Raw genomic sequence first — 20,783 nt, forward strand, 5'->3', positions numbered from 1 at the left:
TTCAAAGCCATCCGTGCTGAGAAATAGTAACAAGGCAACTATCATAATTGTGCCTTTCTTCAGATTTTTTTTTTTTTTTTTGGCAGTCAGATAATCTTTTGTTAATTGGTCTCCTCTGTGAAAACAATGCTTAGGTATCCTCATGTAGTATAATGCAGGCTGGAAGATTAGGGAGCTGTCCCCACCTACTTTAAAAAATTCTCTGCTATTTAGATTAGAGCAGGATTCCTAGACTTGGATTTATGGATCAAACAATTAAAAAAAAATAAAAACTGAAGTACTGGCTTAGGGTTGCTAGATTTTACTTTGCCAATAAGATTTTCTTTAAAAAAAACAGGGAAGAGTAGTCTCAACCACTGTCTTCTGTCATTATAATTTCATAAAAACTATAACGTGTTAACAGTAAAATAGAAAAATAGAAAAGATATTCTTAGAGAATAAAATCAAGTCCTTTAGGACACATAAATTTAGCTTTATAGAAACTTCCCTATCTATTTTTCTTCTTTTCACCATGAATCCTTCACATATATTATTTCTCAAGCCAATTTCTTCTTTTTTTGTATTCTTACTTATCTGTACCACCCATCATTTAGGATCTGAACATTCATTCAAGTTCACCAACTAATAGATGGTGAATTCACATCTTAGACTATTTGATTTTCACTTTACCGTTTAACTCCTGCTAACAATCTCAAAGCAAACACTCCTATTTTTTGTTATTTTCTATTCACTTTTGCTCATAGGCTGATTTTTTCCCACTCAAATGAAAAATGTTGCCAAACTCTTACCTCTCAATTATTCTAACTTAAGGTAAATGCTCATCACATCTAAACTCTTTTCCTAAAATTGTCCCATAACTTCTCTCCATAAATTCAGTCTGTATTAAGTCAAAAAATGGAAACTGAGACATTATCACATCAACCCCTTTCATAAAAAAATGTCTGAAGCTTCCTCTTGTCTTAGATGATATGTATTTTTTTGCAGATGGCCTGTTCCATACACCCATCATTTTATCCTTATTTCTTCATTTGTACTCTTGTTCACATACCCTACACTTTACCTCCACCATGTAGCTATGACTTTTCACTAGAAAACTTATCTTCTGCCAACACCCATTCCCACTGTTTCAGGTGGATATGACTCAATTCACATTACATCTCCTCCAGGAATCATTTTTTTGACCTTCTGTCCAGGCAGGTGCTTCTCCTGTGTTCTATCTTGGTACACCTATCTAAGATTGAGACAAAGATAGAAAAATTGCAGGCTCATGGGCACCAGAGTCATAAAATTTGATTTATGCCCCAGCTCTGTTATTTTACTAGTTCCATCACCTAGGTGAGTTACTTGAAATGTCTGATAATCTTTTTTTCTTATTTGTGAAATGATAACAGTAATATCAACCACATAGCATTTTTTGAGGTAAGATATAAAGAATGTCACTTATGGTACCTTGCCTAAGGAAAACATTCAATGACTGGTAAGTTTTAACGATAAAGTAAATTGTGGATTTTTGAAATTAATATACATTCTATTGAAAGTATTATTATTTGTCTACCTTCATCACTAGACTGTGAACTCCTTGAACTAGAGAGTGTGCTTTACTTATGTATCTGTAGGAAACAACTCAGCAAATTGCATTGTGTTGGTTGAATTAATGAACACTCCTGTACCCTAAACCTTGTGGTTTACAAGGAATTAACTTATACTAAAAAGATACCTGAAACAGAGCCAGCAAGTTGTATACTTTTTTTAGGTTTCTCTGGGGATCAGTCCATGAAAAGTCATGCTCAAAATTCCGAGAATACTCTCTGATACACATTCTTCCTCCAAGTCAAAGTCTGAAATTAATCTTGTCTTATCTCATGATATCAACAAAAGTAGACTTCTCTGGGATCTTACAAGAGAACTAATACAGTTTTGCGCTTTGTTTTAGCGGCCGCTAAAGTGCTGCTCAATATTTTTATAGTGTGTTACTTCTGATCATCTTGCTAAATATATCACTTTAGACATTAAGAAAATACCTTGCTTTAAAATATTTGAAAACAAAAGGCTAAACATAAAGTATTATCTGAGTTGTTTCTCTACAGAGATTTGAGTGTAAAATAGGATTTGTTATCTCAAAATGGCACACTAGTAAGCAGGTAAAATATTTAAAGGCCAAAGCACAGCTGCAATGTGAATAAAATATTATTAGACATGTCCTTGATCTTTAGCTTTATTACAGATTGAATACTTTTAATTTTTAATAAAATTCATTGCAATAACAGATAAGATAAATTGTTCCCACTGGTGGTTCCATCAAAGAAATGATATAACATACCCGACTACCAAACATAATAGTATGATTAATTCATTGAATTAATTACTTCTTTTGTTGCATATTCATGCATTTTATTGAAAAAAAAAAATCCCTGAAGATCACTTCTCTATGGAGAAACATAGTGAAAATAAAATGAACAAGATGTTTAAAATTTAAAAAAAACATTAGAAGATAATATTATAGGCCCGCCCTATAATGACGCTTAACATATGATTTACAAGTTAAGCAAGAGATTAAATATTTGTTTATGATATAGGAGGGGGTGGCAGAGATCATCACCATATTGTCATTGAACTCGAAAGAACATAAAAATAAATATTGCAACAAGTCATCTTTCTGTATGGTAAAATAATTCTGGTTTATTAAGAATTATGGCAAACCCTTTCAGGTTATGATGATGTTTACCTAGCAGTTCCTGTTTATATTCTCCCATTTTCTTAGTGAGCCACTCACAAAAACAATGGACAGAAACACATAGCTGAAATGGCATCAGGAAGTGAGTGTGTTGATTAATTATCTGCTGGTACCAAAGAGAAATATTCACTAATCAAAGTAGGATGGAGTCCTGAAGCAGAACAAGCACTTTCTACAACATTTTTTATTCACACCTAGTATAGCACTTTTTCTTAGATATACATTTAGCAAAGGGACAGGTCCATGCATCTCTAGCCAAACGGTTGTTTTTGTTTGCGTGTTTGTTTTACTTTTGTTTGCTTTGTTTTAAGATTCTTTTACTATCCCACAATATTCCCCATCCCCACATGTCCCCCACTCCATGAAAAACACTTCATATGGATTTGGAGACTATGATGTCTACTTAATGCAACTTAATGCAACTTTGGTTAAAGCAGACGAAGGCAAGTAATTGTAGGTTATTTCCTAGAATATAAAGTAAGCAATAGAACACCTGAAGAAGAAGTATACCTTGGTTTCTATACTTTATTCACTCTTTCTGGTAAGGTTTTAACACTTTACTGTCCAGTCTGGTAGCCACTGGCCATATATGGCATTTAAGCACTTGAAATGTGGCTAGTTTAAATTAAGGTGTTTTGTAATTATAAAATACATAGCAAATTGCGAGGAGTTTGTACTTTTTAAAAAGGTAAAAATCTCATCAATATGTTTATTATTGATTACATGTTTTAGATATGTAGGGTATAGTAAAATATATTGATATTAACCTGTTTTTTTTAATTTTAAGTGTGCTTATTAGACAAATTTTAATACTTATGTGGTTCATATTTGTAGCTTTCATTATATTTCTGTTTAATACCTCTGGTTTAAAAAATTACTCCTATAGAACTTTTGAAATAATATAGAAATATATTGCTCTCTATATAATTAGACAACTAAGGATAGTTGTCTAATAGCGGACTAAGGATAGTCCTTTTTTTAATAAGTGAGACTATATAAAGGATACCAAACACTTGGTTAGTAGTTGTGAATACCCAACTTTACCACCCTCGTAACCTTACCCTGCTTAAAAATTGAAAGTTCTAATAGAAAAATGTTTATAATTAGGGGAACCAGAAAAACATCATTGTCTTTGTTTATTGAGGTAAGTGAAGTGTAGACATTCATTTGTTGTGCGGTCTATGAACAGATATAATAATCATTATAATAAAACATGAGCCTATGAAAACATTTTCCATTGTAAGAGACTAAAAATATTCATTATAATGTTGGGGTGGGGGGAGATTACCACAGGAGAAAGAAGTACATTTTAGGAAATTTTTTATTTATTCTCAATGAAATTCAAGAAAGTATGATTTTGTAAAACAATATATCAAAATAAACTGCTTAGGAAATAGACCAAAATATGAATAGAGCTGACTGTGAAAGACTGAAGAAATGGAATGAAACTGCAAGGAAAAATAGCGACTTGAATAGAAGTATCCAGTACTTTTACACTCATTTCCACATTGAGTTTACCAATGGAATGTTGAAGTGAAAGATACTGTTGAGAATTTCTGGAATGCGATTGGTACTGTTCCTAGTATCTCTCCTTGACTTCTAGATATAATGCAGATGGGAACTGATGAAACTCAATTATCCAGAGCTAACTCTAAAATCTCATTTATATCAAGAATTTAGTAAAGGAATTTGCTTAAGTCCTATTGACATTCCTTAATTTCAAAATGTAAAAGTTTCACTAAAAAATGTGCCATGGGTCACTCAAGAGAGAGGTACACATAATTTTCAAAAAGAAAGAAAAATAAAAATAAAACACTTAATGTAAGGATATAATTGAGATAGCTAAAACTTACGTGTTTATTCATGAATGGGGAATAAGAGTGAACAAAGAAAGTTATTGGTAAAATTAATGAAAAATATCTGATAAAGCAGCCAGACTGAGATCGGAGAAAATGAGTAGAAGAGCCCCAAATTAATACATCACCCTTGGTGAAATAAATTAACAACTAAAACCAATTTCCATGCTTACTAGTAAGTCATCATATGTATCATAACTATAGTCAACTATCAACTTTAAAAATTGTTGAGTGAGATTGCTCAAGCTTGAGCATGAGTGACTTCAATGACTTACACCTTAGACCAATTCCATCTTGCAATTCCATGACTCTTTTTTTTTTTTTTGAGCACAGAAGCTGCTGTCATGTCATCTATGGAAAGGTCCCCTTTTTTGACTTCTCTAAATCAACCATGCCCTAAGACCTAGTGAAGAGGTGGGGTTCTTTTTATGTTTCCTCTTCCTATTTCCTTTTTTGTGATTAGGAAAATGGTGGTGAAGTAAAAAAATAGATAATCAGTATAACATTAACTAAAAGAATGACAAACTCCTGTGCCTTCAGAGGATTCACAAGTAACATAAATGTGAGAAGATGCTAAATATATGACAGTAGAATGTGGTCTGATCATGACAGAATAGATGTTTGCCACTCCTGTTCTAAAAAGACAAACTGCCTATGTATTTAATCTTGTTTTATTCCTAAATTAAAAAATCTTCAACTCAAAATTGTCTGTTAATAGTAAAGCTAAATAAACACAATTATAATCCTGAAATTTAAACCTAGGATATCAAGCTTCCTAACAGATGAATAAAAACAAATTTTTAAAAGTGAACAATGATGTCTAGCAGTTAATGTGAAGATCAGATAAATAATTTTAAAATAATTGTAAATATTATAAAATACAAATACATTAAATACAATAAATACATTAAATACAAATTAAAATACATTAAATACAAATGTGTATATACATAATCGATATAATATATATTAGATATATAATAATTGCATAATATATAACTGTATATAATCAATGAAGTCTGACATCCTATATTATAATCTAAATTCTGGAACTATTGGAGTAGTTCCACTGTTTCATCATCTACCACCATTTCAATCACTTACTCTTCCAGGTTTTAGTGGAGATTTTGGAGATTACCTGTCATTAGTCTCTAAGCAAGCTTATTAATTTTTTTCTTTTCATTTTATGACTCAGTTCATTCTGTAATGAACTTTCATTTGCATATATCTTGATGAAAAGTCATTGATGTTTCTGGCATTTGGGTGTCATTCTTCAGAGTCTATTGTTATGTCTTGAAATATTTATTGCAAACGTTTTTTAAATAGAAAATTTTAAATTCATATAATGAATAAGACGATAGAATGCTGTTAATTTTAAATAAAATCATGCACTCATGGAGAGGGAATATCTGAAATGTGAAAAGAGACTATGAAAATGAAATCACAATTACCAAATAAAGAATTTCAAAAAGTCTTGAACAGAAATCTAGATACTGCAAAAATTTAAATCAGAGGGAAAATTTCAAGCTTGAGAAGATAATTAAGAGGCATCAAAAACACATCAAAAGAAGCAAGTATAAGGAGGAAGCAAATAATATGGCAAAAAATAAATAAGTGTTCACGAGGCAAATAATTAAAGACAGAGCTTACACTTACTTCATGCCTATGCATATACTCTGCCTGTCATGGTTATATTGCTCTAAACATATTAGTTTAGTAGTTCAGTTAATCCTCGTGCAACCCTGGGTTTGAGGAAAACCAAAACACCAAGATGTCAACTGCCTCAGATCACAGTTGCTACATGTTGTTTTGATTTCTTTAGCCTTGTAGTATAGTTTGATATCAGATAGTGTGATACCTCCAACTTTGTTCTTTCTCAAGATTGCCGTGGCTATTCACGGTCTTTTATGGTTCCATATAAAATTTTAGATTATTTGTTCTAGTTCTCTGAAAAATGCCATTGGCATTTTGATAAGGATTGCATTGAATCTATAGATGCCTTGGGTAGTATGGCCATTTTTACATTGTTGATTCTTCTTACTTATGAGCATGATATATGCTTCCATTTATCTGTATCTTCTTCAATTTCTTTTTTCAACGACATAGTTTTCTGAGAACAGGTCTTTTACCTCCTTGGTTAATTTGATTCCTAGGTATTTTATTGTTTTTGATGCAGTTGTAAATGGGATTGTTTTATTCATTTCTCTTTCTGATAGTTTATCATTGGCATATAAAAATGCAACTGACCTCTGAATATTAAATTTGTATCCTGCTTCTTTACTGAATTCATTTATCAATTCTGGGTTTTTTGGTGGAATCTTTAGAGTTCTCTATATATAGTATGTCATCTCCAAATAATGACAGTTTTACTTCCTCTTTTCCAATTTGGATGCCTTTTATTTCTATTTCTTGTCTAATTGCTGTAGCTAGGACTTCCAATACTGTGTTGAATACAAGTAGTGAAAGTAAGCATCCTTGTCTTGTTCCTGAAATTAAAGAAAACACTTTTAGCCTTTCCTTCATTGAGTACTATGTTAGCTATAGTTTTGTCATAAATGGACTTTATTATGTTGAGGTATGTTCCCTATATTCCCACTTTGCTGAGAGTTTTTATCATAAACAAATGCTGGATTTTATCAAATGCTTTTTCTGCATCTATTGATATGATCATATGATTTTTATCTTTTAATTTGTTAATGTGGTATATCACATTAATTAATTTATGGACAGTAAACCAACCTTGCATCCCAGGAATAAATCCAACTTGATCATGGTGTATGATCTTTTTAATGTATTGCTGAATTCAGTTTGCTAATATTTTGTTGAGGATTTTGCATCAGTGTTCATCAGGGATATCAACCTATAGTTTTCTTTTTTGTTATATTTTTGTCTGGTTTTGGAATCAGGGTAATGGTGGCCTTATAAAAAGAATTAAGGAGGCTTGCCTCCTCTTGAATTTTTTGGAATAGTTTGAGAATAGATATTAATTATTTGACTGGTAAAATTCACCTATGAAGCTATCCAGTCCAAGACTTGTTTTTTGAGTTTTTTGTTTACTGATTCAATTTGGTTGGTGGTAATCAGTTGTTTTGGATTTTCTGTTTCTTCTTGACTCAGTCTTGGGAGATTGCATGTCTAGGAATGTATCCATTTCTTCTTGTTGGCATATAATTCCTAGTAGTATTTTTTTTTATAATCCTTTGTATTTCTGTGGCAGTTCTCCTCTTTCATTTCTGATTTTATTTATTCGGGTCCTCTCTTTTTGTTTTCTTAATGAGTCTGGTTACAGGTTTATTAATTTTATTTATCTTTTCAAAGAACCAGCTCTTGGTTCTATTGACATTTGTAGTTTTTTCTAGATTCTGTTTCATTTATTTCCACTCTAATCTTTATCATTTCCTTCCTTCTATTTACTTTGGGTTTTGTTTGCCATTGTTTTTCTAATTCTTTCAAATGTAAAGTTATCTTGCTTATTTGAGATTTTTATTGTTTCTTGAGGTAAGTCTGATTATTATTAATTTCTCTCTTAGGATTGCTTTCACTGTGTCCCATAGATTTTGAGTCATTGTGTTTTCTCTTTCATTTGTCTCTAGGTATCTTTGATTTCTTCTGTGACCTCATCGTTTAGTAACATGTTGTTTAGCCTCCATGTGTTTGTGTATTTCAGTTTTTTTCTTGTAGTTGATTTCTAGTTTTATATCATTGTGGTTGGAGAATACACTTGATATGATTTCAGTCTTCTTATATGTATTGAAGATTTTTAAATAAAGCTATTTATTTGGCATCAGAGAGCCCAATTAACCTTTGTATGCGAGTTTTACCAGGAAAACATTCTCAAATATATAAGGCATTGAAAAGCATACTATTCATGTACATTCTGAAAGTTACACAGTGCATAAACACCAAGGAAGATTAATCAAAATTAGAAATATTTAAAGTGAGAGATTATAGTATAATAAATGACAGTAGCCATAAAATATTTTTAATATATTGATTTTTCTGCCTAATGATGACCAATTTTAAAAATAACATCATGTATTAATGTAACAAAAGGAGTATTTAGTGCCTTTCTACACCCACCAGACAAGTGGCAACTAACAGTCACTGTATTTGTTCCTACTTTGTCAGCAACACTTGTTATTTTGATGATGTAATTTAGTAAAGTATTATGTAATCTGATAAAATGTTAATGTGAAAATTTTCAGTTACTATAAGTTCTAAGTTGAATGTTTTGCAAAGGCCTAGTAAAGGTAATTAAAAATATAAACAACTGAACAGACATGTTTCAAAAATTAGAAAAAATAATAAAGATATAGAAATATACTACTTATGTTGCTTTATAAAATATTTTTAACTTTCTATATCATCTTAAAACCTAAAGCTGGGATTCTTGAGGATATACTAGGAGGATGGTTTATGAAATAACAAAGAAATTTCATCTGATCAAATTCAATGCCATGAATATTCCTTGGCCCTGAATCAAAGTGTGGCCAACCCAATGAACATATGTCTAAATTTAATTTGAAATAAATTATATATTTTTATGATTTTCTGATTAAATCTTTTTCAAAATTGCCAATTTAAAACTAACCCCAAATCAAGATAAAAGAGTCTGTCTATCTTTTCTCTCTGTCATCTCAGCATACGCACACACACACACACACACACACACACACACAGGAGACAGAAAAACATTAATGAAGACAAACTATATGTTAACACTAAGTAGAAAAATGTGTTTTCTTTGTGTGAATATTATTTTCCATTTTCTACAGAAACGTGTTAATTATTAAATAAAAAATAGTAACAGTTTAAAAACATAGCTTTGTGTAAATCGCTAAATTAAACCCCTTCTATGTCTATGATAGGTCTATTAATTTATAAATTTGCAAAACCTTTTCTGGTTGTTTTTAATTTTTTTTCTTTATATGTTAACGTCTTCAATTTAAAAATGATACCCAGCATATTGGAAAAGAAAATCATTTATATGCCTCACGGTTGGTAGTGAAAATGGAGGAAATAGAGTCTGTAAATGATTCAGTATTTTACATACATTCCAGGTTTAACAATTATAATGAAACTTGACTTTTCAAATTAGTTCCAATCCTGATGAACAACCTTAAAACATGTAAAGTTGTTTGATTTCCTATACCTGGAAAACAGTTTGCTAATACCTTAATTACAACATTTACAGTATTTCATGTTTAAAATGCCTCATGATGAAACCACTAATAAGTGGAATGGGAAAAAAAGTTAACACTCACCGAAATAGAATGCAAACATTGAAATTTTCATTGGTATGGAGGAAAGAGGGAAATATTTATGGCATAATCTATCATTTTTCAGATACCATGTTAAGTGTTAGTCTGTCTTAAATCTCATAACAACCCTTTATATAGACATTATTTTCACCTATTCACAAGTTAGAAAATGTGGTTCAAATAGATTTAGTATCAAATCAACTGAGTATTTCTCTGTACCATTAATGGATGGAATTGGGTGTTTAACTTACCACTGTCTGCCTCCAGAGCAGCTTCCCCTCACTGGTTCACAGTGTGGTCCCTGGACTAGCAGCTTCTGCATCACCTGGGACATTTTTGGAAATGTACATTGGCCCAGCCTCAGGCCAGCTGAATCAGAAACCCTAGCAATCTGTATTTTAATCAGCTTATCAGGTGATTTTGCGCCACACTCTAGTTTGCGAAACATTGTGCTACACCATCCCTTGGGAACTGCATTGATTGGAAAAGCACTAAACAGATGTTTTCAGGATCATTTAAAATCTGCAAATCTGTTTTCTTTGTTTATTTCATCCTCTTGCTTTAAATTCACAGGACTCTAGAGGACAGTAAAGAAAATTTCTATTGTAATACATAAAGTACAACAATAATAAAATTAACTGTTCCTAAGGAAATGAATAACTCTTATTCTAAAAGTTGCTTTTGTGTTTATCTTGTTGTGAGGTAGAGAAAGGTCTTTAATTTTTGAATACCTGAAGTTTTAACCCCTGGAATTTGAATTTTTTAAAAAGTGGCGTGAGAAAGGTGAGGTGGAAAAAGAAGGAAAAATGTATCTGGAGCTAATATTACTCAATCTTTTCTGTATCTTTCTGGGCTCATCGAGATCATGCATTATAAATATTATTTTGCTTTTATTTATTTTATGACCTCTCTTGTTTCTTCCATTAAATGTGTTATAATGGGACACACTTTACCTGGATGATAAGCTTGATCTTCTTCCTCTCAGTTGATGAATTTTTTGCTGTCACCTTTGTTTACTTATTTGTAATGTCCACTCCTGTGTACAAATCCAGGTCTATGGCATGATCACCAAGAGTGAGCTTCCTTAGAAATCTGGGTCTTCCCAGAAAACAGAAAAGAGAGGTATGCTGGGGAGAGTTCTTCCTATTCTGTGGATTGACCATCCTTGGTCTAGTCAGCTTAGCAGGAATCAAGAAAAAAAAGCAAAGAATCTATAAGCCTGTGCTGAGCACCAACTTCCAAGCATCTGGGGTTTTTGATAATGGAAGTACATTAAACTTTATGGAGACAAAGATATCAATCTTTTTTCATTCATCTCATACTTAATCTATATGTGGAATGTCAGTTATATATATTCACTCATATTTTAAAAGAAATTTTATGATTCCCTTTTAAATGTATTAATTATTTATCTGGGATTATTGATAAGAAATTATGCTCTAATTAGATTTTTCCTCACATACTTGCTTGAGTTCCTAGTATCGAATTCTTTGCCTTATTCTTATGAAATACCTCCTTTGACATACACTGAATCATATGTAGACAAAGATATGGTTTTGAGTTTTCTACTCTGTTATTAAAACTTAAAATAACTTGAATAATTTATGCTTGTATCCCCATGACTGCCTACTTTAGAAAATATTATTGGTTATGATTATTCTTAATTTTTTTCTGCATGGTTTTATAATCACTGGTGTTTGTTTTGAGTTGAAATAAACCTACATACTAATGCAAGAAATAAATATGTATTTCTTTTCCCCCTATAGAAATAGGTGTGGTTCTACAATTATTCCAATTTTTTTTTTGTTTCTTCTTGTAATTTAATAACTTCCCTGAGGCCTCAGATTTTACATATTAAATTTATGCTTTACTACTTTTACAAATTTATAAAGTCAATCGGTTTTCCATTATATTTCATAATTTCTAATTGTATATACATAGGGGTATTTGTATATTTTATGAATGACACTTTGCTAAAGTATTTTATTATTTCTTGCTAATTATACTGTTCTCCACTTTGAAAGTGTAGCATATAATTTAGCAAAATACCTGATACCCTTAAGAGATGTGCTTTATAATAAAATTCCAATGTTTAGAATTCCACAGAACACTGAATATAACTTAGTCGAAAGAACTGTATACTTGATAGTTGAAAGAACTGTGTGTTTAGAAACATAATGTTCTATACTCTTTAAGGACCAGACGTAATGGAAACTAGTAGAAGAAAAGTGGTTTTACCACCTGGATTAAACCAATGTTGGTAAATTAGGGCTCTAATTATGCAAATTCTCATTTCTGGGTTAATCCCATTAAAACTCCAAACAATTTCAATTGAGTACAAAAAATTACAGAGTCATGAATCCAAGACCAATTTTATGTAGTGACATTTCCTAAATTTTCTTCATTTTCTTTTTCCTGGAATTTGTGAATAAACTAGAATTTATTTAATGGTAGCATTTGATTTTCAACTCACGTTTAGTTAACAGCATGCTTATTTTAAAATGAGCTAATTCAATGCCATAAGCTAGGGAATTTTTTTTTTTTCTGATCCTGCAGCCTTTGTAGTCAAGGTACCTGTCACTTTGCTCTACTATTATAGAAACAATAGTGGGTATGTCTAATTAAAGTAGAACTTTCCCATTTATAATAATGTAGACAGAGCATGGATCTTGAAATTATAATACCCTACCGAGCCTGTTTCTTCATCTGTAAAATGGAGTAATAATAGTAATAGAAAATGGACTGGAACATATGAAAGTGTCCCATAAACATTTGTAGAATAAAATACAAATGCTAACTATTTTTATTACTCAACTTATTTATTCTCTGAAAAATATTAGAGTCACCAATTACTGAGTTATATATTATTCATTTCCTCCTTTCCAGTTTGAAATCACCAAGTAATATTTAATAAATGTCCTTGTGTGCCTGGAGTTATGCTAACTATAATAGGCAATTTACAGATTCATTTTTTACCATCTATTTATAAGGCTTAAATTTAATGAAAAATCATAATCCAGAACTTGGTTGGGGTTTTTAAAGATATGCAGAAATTTATTAGGAAATGTTTCCTAAGTTGGTATGAGATGTTTGTAGACATGAAATTCAATTTGTTGCTAGAGATTTTAAGCCATACGTGGATTAAACAATTAATTATAGGAACTTGTTAATAAATAATGAACCCTTACCATTCATTGATGATGGATTATAAAGTGTTCTGTCCTTTGAAAAAGTGATTTTTTAAAATTATTTTAATTATTTCATTACACCCATTGAAAGCAACATAGGAACTATTACTAAATCATACCTAGGATAAGAAAAAGAAAGTTCAATCTATAAATTTAGAGGCTATTTCTGCATGATAGCAAGACATTCCAGCAATTAAGCCAACTCAATAAAAATCAGAAAAATAAATTTTGGCTCCCTGAATTGCTGCATTGAATTCACTGTAGGTGCTTTGTTGAATTGACAATTTTTTGTTTGGATGACAGAAAAATAGTAGTTATTAATAAAAGGAACATATAAATTTAGTAAAAACTAAATTTTTTTAAAGATATTTGAAAGAGATATTTGAATTCTCCTAGAACATTATGAATTTGAATATGTACCATGTAGTATCAGAAGAGACTTAAGCATGAAATCAAATCGTCAAGTTAAATGCTAACCATTTTTTTGGTTGAATACACAGACACACACACACACGTGCACTTTGCTGCTTTTACATTATGACGGATTAGAAGGAAATAGTAACTCTGTAAACTTTTCATTAAACAATTATGAATCATAGGATATCATCAGAAAGCAAATTTATTTCTGCCCTTAAAATTTATTTCTGAGCACTCTAATGTTCTGTTTCTTGATGTAGGTGCTGATTGCATGGGTGTATTCCATTTGTGAAAACAGCAAACTGCATTTATGATAGGATCGTTTTTTCTTTATGTATGTTTTATTCCAACAATAAAATTTATAAAAATGTACATGCCCATTATTAATCAAACCTTATCTCCATCATTTGGGTCCTTCGATTAGTGAGAAACCTAGGAAAGTGAAGGTAGTCTTTCTTCCATTTCTGTATCCATTTCTGCACCTGGTCTTGCTAACTAAAAGGTAATTTACACAATCATTTTTTTTTCAATCTATTCATGGTCAGGTGAATAAAGGAGAACAGGTAAGAAGGTTGTATTAATCAGGTTTTCCAGAGATATAGAACCAATAGAATGTGTTTACATAGAGAGAGATAAATTCATTTTAAGGAATTGGCTCACTATTTTGTGGACTAGCAAGTCTGAAAACTGCAGGGCAGGGTCGCAGGCTAGAGACCCAGGGAAGACTCGATGTTTCAGCTAGAGTCTAAAGTCAGTCTGGAGGCAGGATTCCCTCTTCCTTGGGTATCTCAATGTTTTTCTTTCAAGGCCTTTGACTGACTAGATAAGACTCACCTACATTATGGAAGATAATCTGCTTTACTCAAACTCTACGAATTTAAATGTTAATGTCATCTAAAAAAATACCTTCACAATGACATCGAGACTGGTGTTTGGCCAAATATTTGGGAATGGCCTATTCAAATTGATACATAAAATTAATTTTCACAGCAGCCATGAAGTTCTTACCTTACTTTTCAACTCTGTCAAATTGGTTTAAGTACCCTCTGAGCAGAGCAGGTGTTTAAATGTGATTCTTTCTCAGTTTGGTACTTTCTAAGGTTTCTACAAGTCCCACCAGGAAAACTGACCGCACTTCCCACAACCTGAGTAATGTGTTCCCTTTTGTTTACTTGGACCCTGTTTGTATTGTTGGTGTTGTAATTATTTTAAATACATCTTTTCTCTATTTGTCTATCTTTTCTCCTTTCAGAGGTTATTTCAGGAAAGATTTAAAACAGTTCCATTGTGACTTTCTCTCCCACTTGTTCATATATAAACCATAGGGAGTAAAAGTAGACGGGAGTAAAAAAGCTGCAAAGGAATTCGGAAAGCTATTTCCAAAAGTCAGTCAAAACATTCAAAATTCATAAGGAAGAAGTCCCATTTGTTTTCAGAATGACTAATCCATGCTGCTTCAGTAATGGTTAAAAAAGTCAGATGCTTGCTTTGCTCCGACAGGGAAACATATCCATCACGAGGCTTAATATGCTCATGTGTACTTTCTCTAAAGCTTTGCTAACGCCTGCTGATTTACCTGTAATACATTTTCCAGAAACCGTTGAGTAAAATGACAACATATATATTTAGTTTCACACTTCAGTCTGTCCAATTAGCAGTGTTTGCAGTACCAGCTGTGAGCCCAGGAGAGGATTTAATTTTAAGTACAGCAGTCTAGTTAACAACAACAACAAAAAAGCTGAGTCGTGAATTTGCTGAGTGTTAGTTCCCAATCATTTGTTTTTCTGAGAAATAGTTCTTTCTTGCTATTATTGAAAATTGCTCAGAGAACTAGATCCTGAAATTATATAAAGGAGTGGCATGAGACAGGCTGCTATGGGAGTCACCGTAAAAAGTAATGTATTAATTCCCAGGATGCCTTGGGCAGACTATTGTCAGTTAACCTTGGTTACATCATCTGAAAAAATACAAGTCCTTCTGTGCTCATGAATGGAGGTTACTGTTTTGAAAACAGTAAAGTCACATAAAATAGTAGAACATGAAAAAAAAAAAGGAAAAGGAAAAAGAAAGATTGACTTTTATACCAAGAGAATCAACCTAGTAGATTTTCTCTTTTTCATTTAATATATAGACACTAAGTAAATACTGTTATTTTGGAGAATATATGTGAAGGCAAAAGATGGTACCAGAGACAATACTATTAAGAGGTATGTATCAATTTAGAAATACCAAAGGAATTTATGAAGTCAGTCTTGAAAATAGTTAAAAGGTGACTAGAAAATCATCTATTCTGAATAATATTGATCAAAGACTGAAAACTTTTCTAACAATTTTTACTATCCATGGCAGAGATATAATAAGAATCATCTAAGTAACAGAAAATTAACATTGTCTCTAAAGATTGTTGTTTAAAAAAAGGATAAATATTAAATGTGATAATAATCTCCTTTAAAATTAATCTCAGGATCCAACTGGAGGAAAGGAAAAGTAAAACTGCAAAAATAAAATATTTGAGAGAAAATGAATTCGAAAAGTATCAAAACCTAACTGAAATGAATATATAAATATATGATGAAATAGCTATAATAGGAAATACTTTTATTATTGAATAAAAAAAAAAGTCTTTAAATGAATTAAGCCTGCAAATATGGAAGTGAGAAGCAAAACAATAAATGAACCAAAGAAAAGAAAGGAATTAATGATGTAGGCAGAAAGGAAATAGACAACGTAAAAATAAAACAGTTAATTAAACCTATGGAAAGAAGTTTGAAAGTAAGACAAAATATACGTTTAAAAATTAAATGCCAAATAGTCTAACAATAAAAAGTAAGCAAAATACAAATAAACAAAATTGGAAATAAGAAAGGTTTATAATGTTCTGTAAAGGGCTAAAGACATACACAACTAAAGCCAAGCATTTAGGGATGCAAGATAAAATATAGGCTGTCCAGTTAAATTTAAATTTAAGGTAAGTAAGAAATATTTTTAGTACAGTATATCCTAAATATTTCATGGGCATACTTATGCTAAAATATGGATATTTGTGCTTTACCTGAAAATATATCTAAAATTATCTAAAATTCAAATTTAACTGGGGGTCCTATATTTTTATTTGCAAAATCTACTAACTCTACATGCAGCACACATACAAAATTGGGCTTATCAGATGAAAACTTAGAAGTAGAGAAATAGTAGAGGGCATACAATTCTCTGAATTTGCATTTACTCACAGCTGAAGCCAGCCATAGGCGATCTGTCTGCACTATATCCAACATTACAATAACAAAGTCCTACCCCTAAATATTGTACACACCACACAGACACACACACACACCCCAGGGTGAGAGGTGAAAGGGTAGGAGCAAGGAACATCTATGCCACTCTATAACTAAGCATGCTTCCAGATCAGTGTAGAGTGTGTCTTTAAACCTATTCTTCTATTGAAATAACTGATAAACTACCAAAAATCCTTGAGCCAATTTGGAATACACATGTTTCCTACAAAAGTTCTTGTTGTTTTCCTGGATTTTACTTAATTAACATAGAATTGTATGATTGTCTTATAATTATTTTAATTTGATTGTACTTATGTGCTCTCCCCGGCACCTCCAGTTCCCAAACAAAAGACAAAGCAAAGTAACCATAGAGGCTTATTTGTTACCTCAATTTTGGTATCTTTGAACGTAGCTGACTTACTATACACAGTTTATGACTACTTTTGTAAAAAATCCAAAAGAACCTATAGCTAAACTATTAGAAATCATTGAATTTAGCAAGGACATTCACATAAGGTCAATATATATAACTATATTGTATAACTATCAATGAGTAATAAAATGACAGAAAATGAAAAATTTTAAATACCAGTTATAGCAACATCAAAAACATACCTAGAAATAAATCTAATAACATGATGTGTAAGATTACAATATTGGAAATTACAAAACATTGAGAGAATTGCATGAGTAGCTAAATAAATGGATATACCACTTTCATGGATGCAATAATATAAAGATGTCAGGTATTCCCCAAGTGGATCTTTAGATCTAGTACAAAAAAACAATCAAAATCTCAAAATTATTTTATAGAAGTTGACAAGCTGAGTCTAAAATTATCATGAAAATGCAAAGAACTAATGATAACGAAGGCAATTTTAATAACAGAGCTAGAGGATATGCACTAACAGTTATCAAGATATAATACAAAACTCTGGTAATTAAGACAGTGTGATACTGACATGAAGATAAACAAAGAGACCCATGGAACATTATAGAAACTCTAGAAATAGACAACCACATATACAACCAACTAATAATTTATGATAAACACATCTCTCAGTGTAATAAAAGAATACCTTCTTCTTAATAAATGGTTGTAATATAGGTGTTGGCCAGCCTGGATTTCTTAATGGATCTCAGGGGCCTCTTCCAACCACATGTGATTGTTGGCAGAATTTACTTCCTTTCAGTTGTAAGAAGGAGTCCCCATTTTCTTGCTAGCTGTTAGCTGAGGCTGTTCTCAGCAACTTGAGGCAAGTCTCAGGTCATTGCTACATAGCCCTCTCATGAGTCTTCCCACAACTTAGTACCTTATGTTTTTAAGGCCAATAAGAAAATCTCTCTAAGCTCTAGACTGTCTTTGAAAGGGATTACCTGATTAGGACGGGCCCACCCAAGATACTCTCCCTTCGGATTAATTTAAAGTCAGCTGATTGGGGATTTTAATTTCATCTGCAAAGGTTCCATGAACTTCACTATATAATTTAACTTAATAATAAGAGTGACATTCATCATAATCACAGGTCCTGACCACATTAAAAGGAGGGTATTACACAGAAATTTTATATCAAGGAGATAGGAATCTTGGGAGCCATTTTAGAATTTTACCTATAACAATCCAAACTCTAACCCCTAAAGATTCACATTCCTCACACATGCAAAATACATTCATCTTTCCCAAAGGTCCCTAAAGTCTTATCTCATCTTGGTATCACTCAGAGTCCAAAATCTCATCATCTAAATCATCCAGGTGAGTATGAGGCTACCAGAAATTGTCTCTTAAGTACAATATCTGGGGCTCAGTCCCTCTCCAACTGCACACCTATGAAACTAAAAAGACAAGTTACTGACCCCCAGTGGTGAATGTTCAGTGGTGAGGCAGGCATAGGATAATATACATTCCAGTTTAAGGGAGGAAGTGGGAGGATGAAAAGTAGAAAGGAGTCACTGGTCCATGGCACTTCTGAAATCCAGCCAGAATTCCTCGATTAGATTTCAAAGCCTGGAAATAATCTTACATGGCTTTCAGTTTCACCCTTGGGGCTCTTGGTTATGCCCACTGAGTCATGATTCCTTTTATATGAAAGAACATGTGTTCAGCTGAGTGGTTTTATTAACCTACTTCCTTCCAGTAGAATCTTGGGATTTTAACAGCCTCCTTTTACTGTATCTTTTATCTCTGTCCCTTTTAGTCCAAGCTGGCAGTGTTTCTGCTGAAGCAGTTTTTCTCAAGAACACTAAGGATCTTGCATGGATTTTCACTGGGTTTCACTTCATTAAACAAAAGCCACACCCACAAATCTTTTTGAAATAACCCCTTCTCAGTCTTTGACTCCTGCTGAGATTGCTGAAGGCTAAATGCTCTTAAATTTCCTAGAGGCCCTCTGTTTGAGGGGAGTCACACGCTTAATCTCAATAAAAGAGCCCTTTGTGTGACTGAATATTCTGACCTTTTGATCTTTCAGAAGGTTTAGCAAAAGGTTGTACAGTCATACACACTTTTCAGCCTTTTCCTTATGCCGCAGGTTCAGCTGTCATTTCTGACTTTTGCCATTGTTTGCCATCCAGAAAGGCTGAAATTTTTTTAAATTATTTGGTCCTAGCTGCTTTTGTGTCACAGTTGTTCCCTCAATTTATACTCCTTCTCACTGTTTACTATCTGCAGCAAGAAGAAACCAGGCAGCAGATTCAACACTTTGGAAATCTTAACTATATAACCTCTTTCATTGTTTACCAATTTTATTTTCCATGTAACTACAGGAAACTATTTGGCTAAGTTTTCTGCCACTACATAATAAAGATCCCCTTCTAATTTCTAATACATCTTCCTCGCTTTTCTCTATACCCTCATCAGAAGCATTCCTTTTGTCCATAGTATTACCAACGATCTGTCTGTTCAAGGCCATTTTCATATTCTCTGTAATGCTCTTCAAAAATCAATCTACCTTTCACCACTATCTAATACCAAAACCAATCTCACACTTTGTATTTTTTACAGCAGCATCTCACTTCCAGGTAGTTCAATCTGTATTATTTATTACTGCATAACGAATTACCACAAACTCAATGGCTTAAAACAACATACATTTATTACCTCACAGTTCCTATGGACCAAGTGTCTGAGCAAGGCTAAACTGAGTCTTCTGTTCAGGGTCTCACAAACCTGAAATCAAGATGTCAGCTGGGGCCATGGTCTCATCTGAGGTTCAGAGCTAGAGGTCCTCTTCCAAGTTCATGTGGTGGTTGGCAGAATTCCTTGCAACTGTAGCATTCGTGGCAGCTTGCTTCAGGTTCAGCTGAAGCCAGCAAGAAAGAGTTTGAAAGATATTGAGAGAGAAAGAAGCAGGGATGAAGAGAGATGAAGAAGAGAGATCAGCTCTTTTAAGTCTTACAGTCTGACCTCTACAACCTCTTCACAAGACTCACCTGTTATGCCAGGCTCACCTATGATAATCTCCCTTTTGATTAACTTAAAGTTCACTGATTAAATACCTTCTTAATCACATATGTTAAAAATCCCCTTTTGCCAGGAAATGTAATCTAATCATGTAAGTGACTTCAGTCATATTCACATGCTCCAGGCACATTCAAGTGGCGAAGATTATACAGGGTACATACTCTGAAACAGGGAAGAGGTGGGGTTGGGGGGAGGAGTGGGAATTTTAAGGGCCATCTTAGAAGCCTGTCTACCACAGTTTGAGGAGGCACAGTGTTAGGCATGTAAAGGAAATGTTGGATGGTGCTCTTTTCAAGACAGGAATGAATCTGTTGTTTGGTAACTCCAGCCTTGTCTACTGGAATAATATGACTTAGATTCTTGAAAGGCAGAAAGAGTTCTAGTAGGTTTTACTTTTTCGTTAATTGGTCATATGTACTCCTCAATACTGGAAGCATCATTCCTTGTAACCCTTGTCCAGCAAGGCAGAAACAGGCAATGAGTAGCAGAATTGGAAAATCTTTTAAAGCCTGGTCAATGTTTGAACGCTTGTTTTCAATTTATATGAAATAATGGTATGATATTTGAGCTGGGACTGTAGGGCATTATTAAA

The sequence above is a fragment of the Pteropus alecto genome, unplaced genomic scaffold (genome assembly GCF_000325575.1).
Source record: "Pteropus alecto unplaced genomic scaffold, ASM32557v1 scaffold111, whole genome shotgun sequence".
Lineage (NCBI taxonomy): Eukaryota > Metazoa > Chordata > Mammalia > Chiroptera > Pteropodidae > Pteropus > Pteropus alecto.